This window comes from Scylla paramamosain, chromosome 48 (assembly GCF_035594125.1).
Source record: "Scylla paramamosain isolate STU-SP2022 chromosome 48, ASM3559412v1, whole genome shotgun sequence".
Classification (NCBI taxonomy): domain Eukaryota; kingdom Metazoa; phylum Arthropoda; class Malacostraca; order Decapoda; family Portunidae; genus Scylla; species Scylla paramamosain.
The window spans coordinates 5,716,726-5,732,981 of record NC_087198.1 but is presented as its reverse complement, the minus strand read 5'-3'; the positions used below and the strand labels follow the sequence as shown (position 1 = coordinate 5,732,981).

The following is a 16,256-nucleotide window of genomic DNA, read 5'->3' as shown; positions in this document are numbered from 1 at the left end:
GTGAGGAGAGACTGACAATGTGATCAATGTGGAGGGAACTTGTGGTGGTGGTGGTGGTGAAGGAAAATAAAGAGGAGGAAGAAGAAAAAAAAAAAATAGTTGTGGTGGTGGTGGTGGTGGTGGTGGTGGAGGAAGAGGAAGATGAAAAGTAAGAGAAGAAAAAGGAAAAAAAAAGGAAAACGACGGGGAGAGGAGGTGAAGGAGAAAAGGAGACAAAAAAAAAGGAGTAACAGGAAGACAAGAACAACACCAGAAAATACAAACAATATAAAACAAAGAAACGAGGAACGAAAGGCAGGTTAAACAAGAACAAACAAACAAACAAACAAACAAACAAAAATGCTCCTTCACAATCGCAATTCTCACCTATAAAAATAAGTAAATAAATAAATAAAATAAATAAATAGATAAACAGAACACGATAACACAGCAATCATCTCTTCCTTAACTTTCCTCTTTTCTTCAACCCTTTCCTTCCTCCCTTCCCTCCCTCTCTCCCCCTTCGTTCCCCTTCCCATCCTCCCTCTCACCTCTCCCTTCCTCCTTCCTCCCCTCTCCCTTCTTCCATATCCCCTCAGGTAAGGTTTAATAGAATTTCAAGAATATTTTTTATTAATCTACACACGTAAAACTCTCTCTCTCTCTCTCTCTCTCTCTCTCTCTCTCTCTCTCTCTCTCTCTCTCTCTCTCTCTCTCTCTCTCTCTCTCTCTCTCTCTCTCTCTCTCTCTCTCTCTCTCTCTCTCTGTACACGTGACGCAGAAATATAACCATAACTATATTTGCACTTTAGTTTTGTAAATAATTTGAAAATGTTTGTTGCGTCAGACACTTGTGTTTCAGTGACGAGAAGAAGATGAGGTTTACAAGAGGAGAGGTGGTGTTCTACAGATTGGAAATTAGATCTTAGACCGCGAATGTTGCACAAGTTTATGGAAAAAAGTTGGGGGGGGGGGGTTGTCAAGACATTTAGTTGATATCTGAAGAGCAGTCCAACCTGGGGACATTTGTGGTCCCCTTCCCAGATGAGGACTCCGAGGTGAAGGATTGTATATATATATATATATATATATATATATATATATATATATATATATATATATATATATATATATATATATATATATATATATATATATATATATATATATATATATATATATATATATATATATATATATATATATATATATATATATATATATATATATATATATATATATATAAATCTGGATGAGCGGTGAAGGAATGAGGGCAAGATAATGGTTCACAAAGTCATTCTTTCCCGCAAAAAAAAAAAAAAAAGGTAGATCCGAAAGAAAGGCAATGTAGTTTTCATTGAGGACACTTGTGTGTGGAAACAGCTCCAGTCACAGGCAGCAGGAAATACAGACCATGTCGGAGAACGAAGCAGCAAGTTATTAAGTACATAACTGTGTTGACACCAAGCAAATGTATACACCAAAGAGCACCGCAGCTGGTTATGTGCCACACCCATTATATCAAACTGCCTCGCGCCCCGCCAATGTAATCCTGAGTTAATGGATTAACAGCAACTCTACCAACGTGTGATGTCCTTGTGTGTATGTGTGTGTGTGTGTGTGTGTGTGTGTGTGTGTGTGTGTGTGTGTGTGTGTGTGTGTGTGTGTGTGTGTGTGTGTGTGTGTGTGTGTGTTTTTCTACCATTTTCATCACTAGTAAATAGAGAAACTGTTTTAATACTTGTCTGCTTCCTAGTGCTGAATGAATAACATACATACATTCACACAGACACACAGACACACGGACACACAGACACACAGACACACACACACACACACACACACACACACACACACACACACACACACACGCACACACACACACACACACACACACATTTTTTGTTAAGTGACCAGCAATGAAACAAGCACAAGAGGTGTGAAGTATCCTGTCATCCTTTACGCTGCCAGCAGTGTCTTTGACAGCCACACTTTATATCATTCCACAAAGGCTGATGAAAAGTCACGTAAGTCAAGGGGTTCGAACAGTACCAGCTGTCTTTCTCCCCATTGTTTCATCCCGTATTCACCCAAATTTCTCTTTCTCTTTATTGTTCTTTTTTATTTCCCCCACTCTTTTCTTCCGCTCCGTTCCGAACAGTACCGAATTTCACTGACCATCGATAAAATAAACAGTAAAAAGGCTGAAGTACTCGGGCCACCCTGTCCTTCGTGGCCTGCCAGTGGTGCCTCGCAAACCCACACTTCACACCAACACGTTTCACAAAGACTCAGAAGTCGCGTCACTCAAAAGGCTCGGGCAGTACCTGAATTGCACGACATGGAAGGGACGCACACCGCTGCCGATGCAATACACCTGCCAGTACTCAAAACTGCACCACCTCCCAGCCCAGCAGCTCGAAGAGACCTTACCCGCGAAGGGTTGCCAAGGACTGCCTGCCGCTCTCCTCACTCGTTACAAGATATAATTCTCTTCCAGCTGCAGATTTCCATGTAGGCTTTCAGTACACGAGTTCCAGGCGACGCGTGGACAGACAGACAAACATGAGCGGCTTCTAGACCCAGTGTTGTTCTGCCTAGCCTACATACCACAAGAAATCGCTGGGATGGAATGGATGTTACAGATGAGGAACTTAATTACAGTGACTTGTGGAAGGAAATGTTATTCTTTAAGGCTTCCATGTGGAGTTTATTGCTACGACCATCTAACCTAAAATGTAACGCTGGAAGTGACAAACACGACTCTAATAAATCTGTTGGAAGGAAAGGAGCCTCTTTTTGCCATACTTGAGAAATTTCCGTCGTGGTAAATGTATAAAATAAAATATGCACTTAAGAGTAGCTTGCTTACACGCACAAAACAAGTGCCTCATGGTTCAGTCAGTTAACGCTAGCCTTTTCAATCTGCTCAGTTCAAACTCTGGTCACGTCCACCTCCCTCATCAAAAAAGTAATAAATAAAAATAAAACATATACTTACGTACCAAAAATGAGCCCTGGAAATAAAACTAACGCAATAAATAAAGAAAACACAAACTTCTTCTCACTTTGCCAGGAATGTGGCTCAGATTTCTATCCAGAGGAATTGAAGAAGAAAAGAAAATGTTTGCCTAAGACTCCCTAGCTTGTAAAGACACGCTCTGGGATGAATCTGCCGCTATACATTAACAAAACACACCCTTTTCTATTCCATGAAACGAAGCCTTCACCTTGAACGTGGCTCAGATTAGTGTCCTCCAAAGTTTGGCGAGAGAAAAATGAAATATTTCCTTAAATACTGATAAAACTTTTCCTAATGAACATGGTTTGCAATCTGCCCACAACAATTCCGATAATCAAATAAAAAAAAAAACGTAAAATCTACATCAGAGAAGGATTTGCACTGCCACATTACAAGGCAGAGATAAGGAATTCTAATCCTTCCTTAGTTTTCTGGAACGTGGTTGAAAATAGTCAAGAAGAATTAAGAAAACGAGAATACATCACTTAAACTCACTAACTTACACAACAAAAGGAATCACATTAGTATAAGAAACCCACAATTAAGTCATGTATTCGTTGGTCCTCACTTTTCAGGGAAGTGGCCGAGATTCTGTCGAGATGAAATAAAAAGAACAAAAGGCCAACGATAAAGAACTGACTCTTCCCGCCTCACACTCCAGGCACGTGGTGAAATTCTGTCTTAAAGACCTTACAAAAACAATACTTAAGTCACACACCACAAGGAATCGTATTACCAAAACAAAAGCTTCAGGTAAAGAGTACTCCTTTCCTTCACTTTTCTGTACCATGCTACAAATTCCCTCGAAAGAAAGAAAGAAACACAGAAACAAACAAACAAACAAACAAACAAACAAACAAACAAACAAACAAACAAACATACATACATACATACATACATACATACATACATACATACATACATACATACATACATACATACATACATACATACATACATACATACATACATACATACATACATACATACATACATATATATATATATATATATATATATATATATATATATATATATATATATATATATATATATATATATATATATATATATATATATATATATATATATATATATATATATATATATATATATATATATATATATAAACAAGAAAATTAAACTTAATACTTCCTAGGGGACGTAAGAGAAGGAATCGCATTACTAGAAGAAAGGTTAAAGATTTCCTCACTTTTCTCCTAAAAACTGAGAATACAATAAAATATCAGCTTAAGACACACATAGCAGATGGAATGGTATTATTAAAGCAAAGTAGAAGATCTGTACTGAAGACTATTAACGTTACATCGCAGAACAAATCACATCACCAGAGCAAAGTTTAAAGGTAAACAAGACACAGGCCTCCCCGCTCTGAAGGACGTGCTTGAAATTTCTCCCCTGAGGAATTACGAAAACGAGAAAATGTCAGTTTCAGATTATCGAACCAAAGAAACAGAAGGAATCGTAGGAGTAAAACAAAGGACAGAGAGAAGTAATCCTGTTTTCTCACTTTTCAAGAACATGTTTGAGATTTATGTCGTAAAGAACTTTCAAAGTGAGAAAAAATATTTCGTGGAAACTACTGAAGTTACGGCAGAAGGAATGGTATCAGTACAACAAAGGCTAGGGATACAGACTATTCATCCCTCCTCACTGTGAAGGAACGTGGCTAAGATTATGTGCTGAACAAAATAAAAAGCCCCTCCAAAAATATCTGTTAAACATTACTATATTTACTTAGCACAGGGATTCGTATTAATGAAACAAAAACTGAAGGTACAGAATTGACTCGTTTTTCATCACTTTACAGAAAAAATGTTTTTAGAATTGTGTAGAATTAAGACACGAGAAAATATCAACTTAACACTTCCTGACCCACGACACAGAATGAATATTAACAGTAGAACAAAGGCTATAGAAAAAAAAGACTCTGCCCTCAGTTTCCTGCAACCTGCGTTAAGACCTGCCATGGAGACCTTAGAAAATGAGGACTACAAGTGGGAGGGAAATCTTTACTGGATTATATATATATATATTTTATTGTTCTTTTTTTTTATTAGTATTATCATTTAAGAGCTCGTGCCAAGGATAACAAAAACTACAATGTTCCTTGAAGACTGTGAGTGAGAGGGAAGAGGTTGAATTTATTTTTGTATTCATGCAGTGAAACTTCGTGAAAAAAAAAAAAAAACTCTCAAGACGCCAGAGTGTGGGAGTCTATAGGCAAGTCCAACAATTTAATCCAAATGTGAAGCAAAAGGTTTTATTCTCGTGAGGTTCTCTGGTCTATTCCAGTTCGTTTGGTCTCCTTATGAAGGGCGTTGGCAAACATTTCTTCCTCTCACTTTCTTAACACTAGGTGGACACTTTACTGGAAGTTACCAATTTTCCCGCACGATAGTATTCATGATCGAAGCGCCCCCGCGGTGCAGTGACCAGCGCCTCACTGCATCAATGATTCTAAGTGAGTTATGACGCCGCAACATCCACGTGAAGGTGACGAAAAAGGTTTCCATGATCGAACGCGTAACCTTCAGACTGCAACACGAACGACGTACCACAGAGCCTACCAGAGAGAGAGAGAGAGAGAGAGAGAGAGAGAGAGAGAGAGAGCAGTGAGAAACTGTATAGGTAGATAACAGACATATAAATAGATTGATGAAATTAGACCAGCAGATACGTATAGATAGATAGATAGATACATAGATAGATGCAGAGAAAGAAAAACACAGATAGATACAGAACAAAACTGGGGTAAATAGAAAAAAAATACATTGATGTATCGGCACAGAGACTAATGAACAGGTAGACAGACAGACAGACAGACAACCAGCTAACATCCGCTAACCTAATCCCACCTCTAGCATAACTGAGATGCTTGATATTCACGTTATATAAATTAGTCAATGTAAATACCTAAAGGCCAATTCTGCTGCTGCTTCCTGGCCTCTTCGTGGACACACACACACACACACACACACACACACACACACACACAAAAAAAAAAAGAAAAAAAAAAGGTAATGACTCGTGCAATTACGTGGCCTGCGGGGGTCGTTACTACTAAAGCTGGGGAGTGGAGAAGCTGGGGGTGGTTGGCAAGGTAAGCAGGAGAGAGGAGGCGAGGCTAGAAAGACAGGGTTGTGGAGGTTAGACTGAGGAGGTGAGGCTAGGGAAGGCTGGGAAGGTGAGGCTGGGGAGGCGAAACTAGGAACAGGGAGCTGGAAAGATGGGGCTGGGGAGGTGAGACTAGGGGAGGTAAGGCTGGGGGGAGGCTGGGTTGGGGTGGGGCTGGTGGGGGTAAAGATAAACCCATGGCAACAAGTCACTCTCAATTTAGTGAGATGAACAGTGATTTACTAAAGAGTGTTAATTCACCTCAGCTCTCTCACTCTTGGCTCCACACATGATTCCTCGTGTGAATGAGTTGATGAAGTGGAGTGAGTTGATGTGGTGGAGGTGAAGGATGTGGTGACGAGGGAAAGGCAGTGGATGATGGTTATGAAAGTGATGGAGGAACAAACAGCGACAAGGAAGTGGAAGATAACATCGGAGTGGTAGAAGGTGGAACGGAAGAGGATGTGCTAGTGGTCAGAAAGACAACAATGGTTAATGTTTACGATGATTCCTGATTGCAGACATTACGGTAAACATTCCAGAAACAAGTGTAATATACCAAGGAATGTTGTGACAGCGGCGGGATGCGTGGTGACTGGTGAGGGGCAGAGACGCCTAAACAGTAGGCGCACCGCCCACTCTCGCCAACACTCAAGCCTATTTTCGTGTCCCTCAGCCTTACAAGCTCCCATTTCGAGCACCATTCCTTTAGATTCATGGCACTGGAAACACTTACATCCTAGATAGTCATATGAAATACAAAAACTAGTAAATATGCAAAATTAAGAAAATGTTAGTTATTAATGTTCTGGCAACTGATTCTTCAACCGTTTGCTTCCTACCAGCCAAGCGAGGCATGACACACCAGTTTCACTAGCAGTGTATGTCCAAATACACTCATTACCAGGTTAACATACCTGGTGACCACTGTGGACAGGCTTTGGGAGAGTTTTGGTTCACCTAAAGCCCAAAAAAGCGTTCAAGAAAACACAAGACTCACGCGTACACCACAACAAAGCTGACGCCACTGACCACTGACTGACTGGCTCAAGTGAGTCGCGGAGCTTCTCTTCCTTGTCTCGAAGCCGCTCGGGACTTCGGCGGCACTGTCAAATATAAAACAACATGGTAAGATGTGCAGAATGCTTTAAAAGTTTCAAAATATGTATGAATAATGCATTTCGGTACAATATTAGTAACATTCTACACTACAACTGCATTTCTTCATAATCTGGCACCTTTTTTATATCCTTTTCATATTGCAATGGACTCACTTTCTGCTTGTAAGAAGGAAGAGCGAGAGTACAGAGCAAGGTTAGGGAAGTGAGCCTGGAGGACCCGAAAACCCTTTGCAGCATCATATAACTGAACACTGGCCAGTAACACAAAATACCGGGGCCACAGTTCGCATTTGGTGTTCTATAAGTACTTTCCCTACGCATTTCACACAGAGAGGACAATAATGGGGGTCTTGAAGAGTGTGTCCATAATGGTGATGCTGCAGCTCACGTCATGCATTACCATTAACAAAAAATAAGTAAATAATAAAATACAAAAAATAAAGAAAGAGACCAAATTAATCATCATTGCGCTCTTATTAGAGAACCATTTTCTTTCAGTAACCCGCGGTGGTTTTACTAAGTAAACATTAAACTACCTACACTTGGGAAGCTTTACTAAACGTTGTCCCCACTCTGGTGAACATTGCTTGAACAACGATAGTGTAAATCTTTGGGGAGCTTTACTAAACATTCAGTGCCCATTTATGTGAGTATTGCTTCAAAGATTATAGTGTAAATCTGAGAAAGAAGACAAGCAGACCCAACACCTTAGAGACACAAACCCACACCAGACAAATAAGTAAATAAATGAAATAAATAAATAAACAAACAGATAAATGAATGAATAAATAAATCAATCAATAAAAAGACAAAGAATCTTCATACTCATCCTTCATAACTCTCCAGTCGCTTCATTCCAGTCTCCCGCACTTTCCTCCTCGCGTCGTCTGGCTGAAATAAATGGAGGTGAAGACGAGAGCTTGTGTAATGTGGAGCGTGTCTGGTGTGCTCAATTTCCCTGACCTTTAAGCAAGTATTGGATTATCTGACACACACCGGATGCTCACCTATTTACGTCCCCCGGACTATCACCTTACGACCCAGAAAGGTTCCGCTGCGTCTGATGGCCTCGGGTCCTCTACTGACCAGCGCGATGGGGTCACTGAGTGCTGGATGGTTTTGACTCTCTACTGTTGAGACTTGCGTTTGTACTGCATTCCCTTGTATCATGGAGCCTAAAGAGGACAAAATTAGCCTCTTATTCTCTCTTCCTTTGTTTCAAGGCAGGAAAAGTCCCTACAATGCTGCACAGTTTTTACAACATATTTATTTAGCTATGCGTTTGTACTGCAGTCCCTTTTATAATGTAGCCTAAAGAGGACAGAATTAGCCTCTTATTCTCTCTCTTCCTTTGTTTCAAGGCAGGAAAAGTCCCTACAGTGCTGCACAATTTTTACAATATATTTTTTTTTAGACTTGCAGTCCCTTTAATATCTCTGTAGCCTAAAGAGAAACAAAATTAACATCCTATTTATTTTTTTATCCCTTTAATTGCAGACACTTTTCTTATGACTGCCTACTTTTCATATAGATGCGTTTGTGCTCCAGTCTCCTGAATAATTTAGCAGCCTGAAAAGGACAAAGGCAATCTATTCTCTCCTTCCGTGTGTGACGAGAAGTCCTTTTTTTAACCAGTAAAGATTACTCACTTCAATTGTACACATTTTTATTTTTTTTTTCCCATGACTCTCTATTTGTAGATTTTTTTGGTATTGCAGTCTTTTGGGAAGTGTAGCACACACACACACACAGAGAGAGAGAGAGAGAGAGAGAGAGAGAGAGAGAGAGAGAGAGAGAGAGAGAGAGAGAGAGAGAGAGAGAGTTACGTCTAATACCTGGACACTGCTATGAGGTACAGACTGAGTCAAGGCCCGGCGCAGCAGCAAGGTCAGGTGGAGCGGACGCATTATGACAGAAACTAACTTCACAGCAGAGAAACTACCGTGAGGAGGGATCGAAGTCAGCCTTTAGACCACCAGCCCACCACTGCATTATTTACAGGCAGAGGAGAACGAGTAGCGTCGGGACTGTCACTCTAACTCTCAGGGAGGTTATGCAGACACACGCATGGACTTTGAAAGACTAAAACAATGGAATATTTGAGTTTTCGTCAGCGATTTAAAGATTTGGCGCTACAACATCTCGGTCATGTGGCGCCGCTACAAAATTATGAAAAGGCATAACAATTGTGGTTGAGTAAAAAAGCAGTAATACAAAATGTTAAAAATAAATAAATTTGTTAAAATCAACTAAAATTAAGATAATAATTGTGAAAATAATGATTATATATATATATATATATATATATATATATATATATATATATATATATATATATATATATATATATATATATATATATATATATATATATATATATATATATATATATATATATATATATATATTTATGTGTATAAAATCCTGGCCAGTGTCCTCTCTACATAAAAATTATATATATATATATATATATATATATATATATATATATATATATATATATATATATATATATATATATATATATATATATATATATATATATATATATATATATATATATATATATATATATATATATATATATATATATATATATATATATATATATATATATATATATATATGATGAAACTTATGACGAAGGAAAAGAAAGAAGAGAAGGAATAACTATAAATGAAAATATTAAAACAGGAAAATCCTATAATAATCTCTGCCGTGGCGACGGCAGAGGAGCAGCGCCAGGGTTTCGACACTCGCTCCTTCTCCGTGATGCTTTTCCTTTCAGGCGTTTGACACTCTTCTACTGGAGCATGAGTGTGCTGCTGGCGTGATCCTCCCGCTGCACCTTACACACACACACACACACAGACACACACACTCCTATCCCCCACTGACTGACACCCACACACACGTACACTCAGACTTATTCCTCCCAACACACCCACAGCCCAACACACACACACACACCTAACCCTCCCCATCACGCACCAGCCTCCATGCATACCTCCTCATCACATATACCGCCTACTCCCCTTCCTCCACCAGCACCTCATATTTAGTAGTGCACAACCCAACACTTCCAGCAAAGTTTGGTGTACAGGCATGTACTACACGCTCACTCGCTCGCTTACACGACGGCGCCCACCAACTTTTGAGGAAAGTATAAAAAGGAAATGGCTATCCGCGAGTTTGCGAGTGTAGCAATTTTGCCAAAGGTAATTCCAAGGGAGGGAACTGCGGGGGCTCAGGACATGGCGCTCTCCATTGCTCATAATTAAGTTCCTCCAGAGCATGCTGAGAGAGAGAGAGAGAGAGAGAGAGAGAGAGAGAGAGAGAGAGAGAGAGAGAGAGAGAGAGAGAGAGAGAGAGAGAGAGAGAGAGAGAGAGAGAGAGAAAGAGAGAGAGAGAGAGAGAGGAGAGAGAGAGAGAGAGAGAGAGAGAGAGAGAGAGAGAGGGAGAGAGAGAGAGAGAGAGAGAGAGAGAGAGGAGAGAGAGAGAGAGAGAGAGTTACAGTAGTGGTGGTGGTGGTGGTGTGAAGTAGTAGTAGTAGTAGCAGCAGTAGTAGCAGTAGCAGTAGTAGTAGTAGTAGTAGTAGTAGTAGTAGTAGTAGTAGTAGTAGTAGAAATGGAAATAGTAATAGGAAATTTTGTCAAAAATATATTTTTCTTCTTGTTCTAAGTGGTTTGTGTGTGTGTGTGTGTGTGTGTGTGTGTGTGTGTGTGATTTGCAGCGGGAGGGTCACGCCAGCAGCACACACAGCTGCTCCAGTGTGTGTGTGTGTGCGTGTGTGTTAGTGTCACACGCCTGAGGGGTAAAGATTCACGAAAAATGAGCGAGTGTCGGAACCTTGTCGCTTCTGCTCTGCCGCCGCCACTTGTACATGTGCCCTCCTCTAACCCCCCACAACTATTACTTCTGAGAATCCTAACTTGCCTTTCACCGACTTATATACTACACATCCCAATAATATCTACTGAGACTCATAGTCTCTCATTTTAAATGGCATATTTCACACGACACAGCCCCAGCCACTCCTACCGTAAGCTTCTCTACGCCCCGTCCATTCAACATCGCCTCCACAACACACCCTGGACAATACCACAGCCGATACACTCCCTCACCGCAGCGCTAGACAAACAGTCCCCAGTACCAGGAGAGCTCGGGGAGCGGTAGGCTCAGGCGGCATCAAAACTCGGCCAACGCGCAGGACCAGAATCCTTGCTATGCACGAAGCGCCGCGTATATTTTTGAAGCTTTTTTATCCTAAAGATCTGCCCCTGGGAATGTGAGGGCACGCCACCACCACGCAGGACGGGTAGGAAGAAGTAGAGGAGAAGGAGGGAGAGGAGGAGGAGGAGGAGGAGGAGGAGGAGGAGGAGGAGGAGAGGAATTGAGTTTTTAAAGCATTGAATTACCAAGTTTGAATACCAAGTTTGCTCTGTCCCAATCAGAAATTTTAGAGATCAGAAGGTAGGCATTCTGTGGTTTCCCTGCGTGAAATGTTTATTTCCTGAAGGGTTGAATGTCTACAAAAAGATGTGGAAAAGTGCAGGGTGGTATCAGCGTGGGAGTGGATACACTGTATAAAATAACTGTTGTTTTCACAGTATTTTTCCCATAAATACTAACAGGAATTAACTGTAACCAAGGTTTACAAATCAGACTGTTGTATGTGACATGCATTTTGATTGTGATGTCTTGAATTTCTTGAGTGAGTCCTTGTTAACATTTAATAGGCAATGATGAGTGTGTGCCAAGACACCATAAGCCTCCATATTATCTAAATAATATTTTACCGTGATAGAATCAAATACAGATAAGCACTGTAAATCGAAGCAACAGGGTGTCTGTAAATGTTGCAATTTTTTCTTTGTTGCTAAGCGGTTGTCTTCGATATTATTCTTTATGAAATACCAGGAATGTAATACTTATTCATTGCTGATACACCAATAGCCTTAAAAACGTGCTTTAAATGTTTTTTTTTTTATTATTATTATTTGTCAAGCGTATTGTTTATTGGGAACAACTGGCATCGTTACTGAAAACTCGCCATTGTATGTCGATGTGCATTTATCGTATACATTTCTACCTAAGGTGATGATGAAAATTGTTCATAATGAAATAGAAAGCTCAGACGTTCTATATAATATTTCGGTGACGCAAGGTGATTTCGACCTGCATATTTCACATCTTCAGTAATCAGAAGATGGAATATTCTACTCTGGGAAGATATGCAAGGTAAGAAATATTTCTTGTTATCTCAGTTTGAAACATTTAGTAGTATGAAATTTTGAGGAAGTATGATGAGAAGAATAATAAAAGCATAAGAGTAGTTACATGCGCATCGAGATTTCCAACTGTTAAACTGCCATTTTTTTATTTTTTTATTTATTTATTTATTTATTTTTTTTTGTCTACGAATAGGAATTGCCCGCCAGGCGCCAAACGCCAGTTCCACACTAGTAGCTACACCTTTATCCTGTATTGTGTGAGACTCAGGCCTGTACCTCCATCAAGCCTGATACTACCTGCTTACTGCACTTCTGGGACACTAGAGGCTGTGTTGACGCTATTGCTGAAGCTTAACTACACGGCCTCATCAAAAACACCACGAAGGGCGCAGCCCTACCTCCTAAGACCCTAAGGCCTAAGGGCCTTGCATCCAACAGCATTCCTGGTCTCCTCCTTCGCATGTGAGTGACAATTCAATGGTTGCTTAACCTCAGCTTGTAAGCCATGTCATTACTAAGTGTGTTTATTTGTGCATGATGTATACTCATTTTTTTTTTTTTTTATCTATCTAATATACATTATGTTGATGCATGAAGTCATTAGCAAACTAAATTATTAACTAATGGGGCCTCACCTGCACTCTTAGTTTGCTTAGTTTGATTGTATATCTATGTTAGATTATGCTGGTTTGGTTAGATTAGGTTAGTTAGGTCAGGCTAATTTGGTTTGGTTGGTTATGGTGGTGAGTTTCATTAGTTTGTTAGGTTGGTTACCTAGGTTAAGACGGTAGCCTGTTACATCCGGCTGGTGGGCACGGGTGAGAGGATGACTGATGAATGAGTGAAAATGTAGAGCAGTTTGCTCCACGAGTCCACCTAGCACTCTTGGAAAAAAGTATGTTTCTTAAGTGTTGTAATAATCCCTGAATACCTGAAGGGCAAGCACCGTTAAGTACTACTAATTTTTTTAATAAATACTTTTGTGTCATAGATTCAGAGTTTGCATGTCCTTTCTGTAACCATGTATCAAGGTCAATGAAAAATTATGTAAATGATTGCCTGTTGCATTCAAATGAATACAGAAGAGCTATCAAATGCCCATTATGGGGTTGCAAACAGACGCTTTCATCATACACAGGACTAAAGGCTCATATATACTGAGACCATCAAGAATATAGGTCAGAAAGTGTTGAAAAATTGTTGATCTTGTCTCCATTTGAAATTAAAACTCTGTTGTGCCAACAAGTTTGTGATGGAATGAAGGATTTATCAAAGCATTTGAGACAGCACATTGATAATGGCACCAGAATTCAGTGCCCCTTTAATCAGTGCTCCAAAATATTTTCAAAGACAACCACATTTAAATCACACATAAGTAGGCATCAAAGATGTCAAACAGTTAAGGACTTGCCAACTGAAATGATCTACTCATCAAATTCAGACCTTTGTGATGACTTGGTCACCAAATTTGGAGGTGTCCAGTACAAGAAATGACATTTATGACTTGGATCAGCTTATCATTTTTATGGGTAATGATATGTAACCAAAGGAGTTGTAATACTGCAACCAGGAGCAGTGTAAATAATAGCAGTTTTCTTATCATTTCACCTTTGAAAGAGTTATTAATTGGTTCCTTTATGCTTAATGAACAGGAAGGGGATGTGTGGGTATTTGTTATAAAATTTATGATAGAAAAGTATTTTGTGGTCTATAAAATTATGTTACTATTATTACTCGTTGCGTCACCCTTCCTGGGCCTCGGCATATAGAGTAGGATGGACAGTTCCTTTTTCCACCGTCTTTACGTTACCAATCACAGTTGACCGGCATCTATTTAAGACTTTGTAAACCTAGGAGCGAGCAATCGTCTCCAAAAAAAATCCAGCTGTTACCAGGATTCGAGCCCGACACTTCCTACATTGTAGTCAGACACGCTACCGACTGAGCTACCGCGGTCCAGATATCTTGCTTATACTAAGGCCTGGAGAGAGAGAGAGAGAGAGAGAGAGAGAGAGAGAGAGAGAGAGAGAGAGAGAGAGTGAAGACTTAAATACAGGAACCAACTTTGAATTTATACTCACTATGGAAAATAATAAAAGGTAGAGCGATTAAATAGAGGAAGAATTCATTGTTTCTTGCATTACTCATTCATTACTAAGATTCATTTCGCTGGATTACCAAAGAAAAAATATAAGAAAACTCGCTGCGGGAATGACGTATGGCGATTAAAAAATGGGGAAAAAAAATGTTTCCTACACTATTGTTACAACTATGAAATTTACCCTGCATTGCTAAAAAAAAAAAAAAAAAAAAAAAAAAAACAGAAACCCATTCCCACGCTTCCCGCTCAGGTGAAGACGAGAACCACCTGGACTGCTAAAGGGAGGGAAGTAAGAGATCCTGTGAGTTATCAGGTGAGCAAAGACGCCATTTCAGCTTTGCAGGTAAACTCGCGAATCAGCAGAACTAATAATGTTGAGAAAGGCAGCAGTTCCATGCCACTCAGGTGTGCAATGTGATCGGGGCATTTTACTCTGGTTAAGGAAGGTAGCATTTCAACTTTCCAGGTTGTTCATTCAGTTCTCAGACACGAGAGACAAGGTGACTTGTGAACTGAAGAAAGACAACTCCTATATTACTTAGGTGACCAATTTAAATAGAGCGCTTTTCTCGTCAACAAAGGTGGTATTTCAACTTTCTAGATAATTAAACTAATCAATTTCATTTTTTCAGATAAACAACGAGAAACAAAACGATTAATGAACTGGAGAAAAACAAAAGTTCCATATTGCTAAGGTGAGCAATGTGAAAAAGCTATCAGCTATTTTCTCAGGTGAACAAAGATGGCATTTCAATTTCCCAGGTGAACAAGTTGAACCACGAGGAACATCGTAACTAATAAACTGGAGACAGGCAGAATTTCTAAACCACTCAGGTGAACAATATGAACCAATCACAAGATACTTTTCAGGTGAACAAAGATGACATTTCAACTTTCCAGGTTAATAAATATATTCCTAATTATGCTTTTTCATCTTTCTGCGTCTTATATATAACAGAGGAACATCAAGACACCTAGAGAGTTAACTAAACTGACCAACCTATTCTGTCCGCCTCTCTAATGCAGGAGTTAACCAGTATTCTCAGTCATTCATCCCTTTCTCTGGTAAACTCTGGAACTCCCTGCCTTCTTCTGTATTTCCACCTTCCTCTGACTCGAATTCCTTCAAGAGGGAGGTTTCAAGACACTTATCCTTCAGTTTTTGACTACTGCTTTGGACACTTTTCTGGGAATGGCATCTCAGTTGGCTTTTATTTTCTATGTATTTATTTTTTTTTTTTGTTGTTGCCCTTGGCCAGTGTCCCTCCTACGTAAAACAAGAAAAAAAAAACTTACGTTCCTTTTCTTCTCAAAGTTCATGAAAGCGAGAATGAAGGATTATTTTGTTGTTTTCATTTTGCTCTCTGTATTTTTTGATCAGAGACATGAAGAGGTCAAAAAAATAAAAATATATAAAAAGCATATAAAGCTTGTAAAAAGAAGTGTTTTGCTTGGTACAGACTAAATTAAAGGAGACGCTGGATGAGAGAAAACACTGAACACCAAACGGCAGACAAGAGACAAGACAAGTAAGTAAGCATGAGAGCAAAAAATATTGTCAGGAAATGTAACCCAGCAACTCCCTGGTAACGGAGGAAAAAAAAAATAAAAGAGAAAAAATGAGAAGTGTTGTGTTCTTCCACGCACCACAAGGAAAAAAG

General features: G+C 39.5%; 1 long non-coding RNA gene across 1 annotated transcript in view; it reads right to left on the bottom strand.

The window, feature by feature from the left end:
- Window positions 1-8,431, bottom strand: part of LOC135095262 (uncharacterized) — a 21,197-nt gene extending 12,766 nt beyond the window's left edge. The window contains exons 1-3 of the long non-coding RNA XR_010264185.1: window positions 8,268-8,431; window positions 8,086-8,151; window positions 7,057-7,245 (exon numbers count right to left, since the gene is read on the bottom strand). This is a non-coding gene — a long non-coding RNA (uncharacterized LOC135095262). The remainder of the gene's footprint in view (window positions 1-7,056; window positions 7,246-8,085; window positions 8,152-8,267) is intronic.
- Window positions 8,432-16,256: the final 7,825 nt, after the last annotated feature.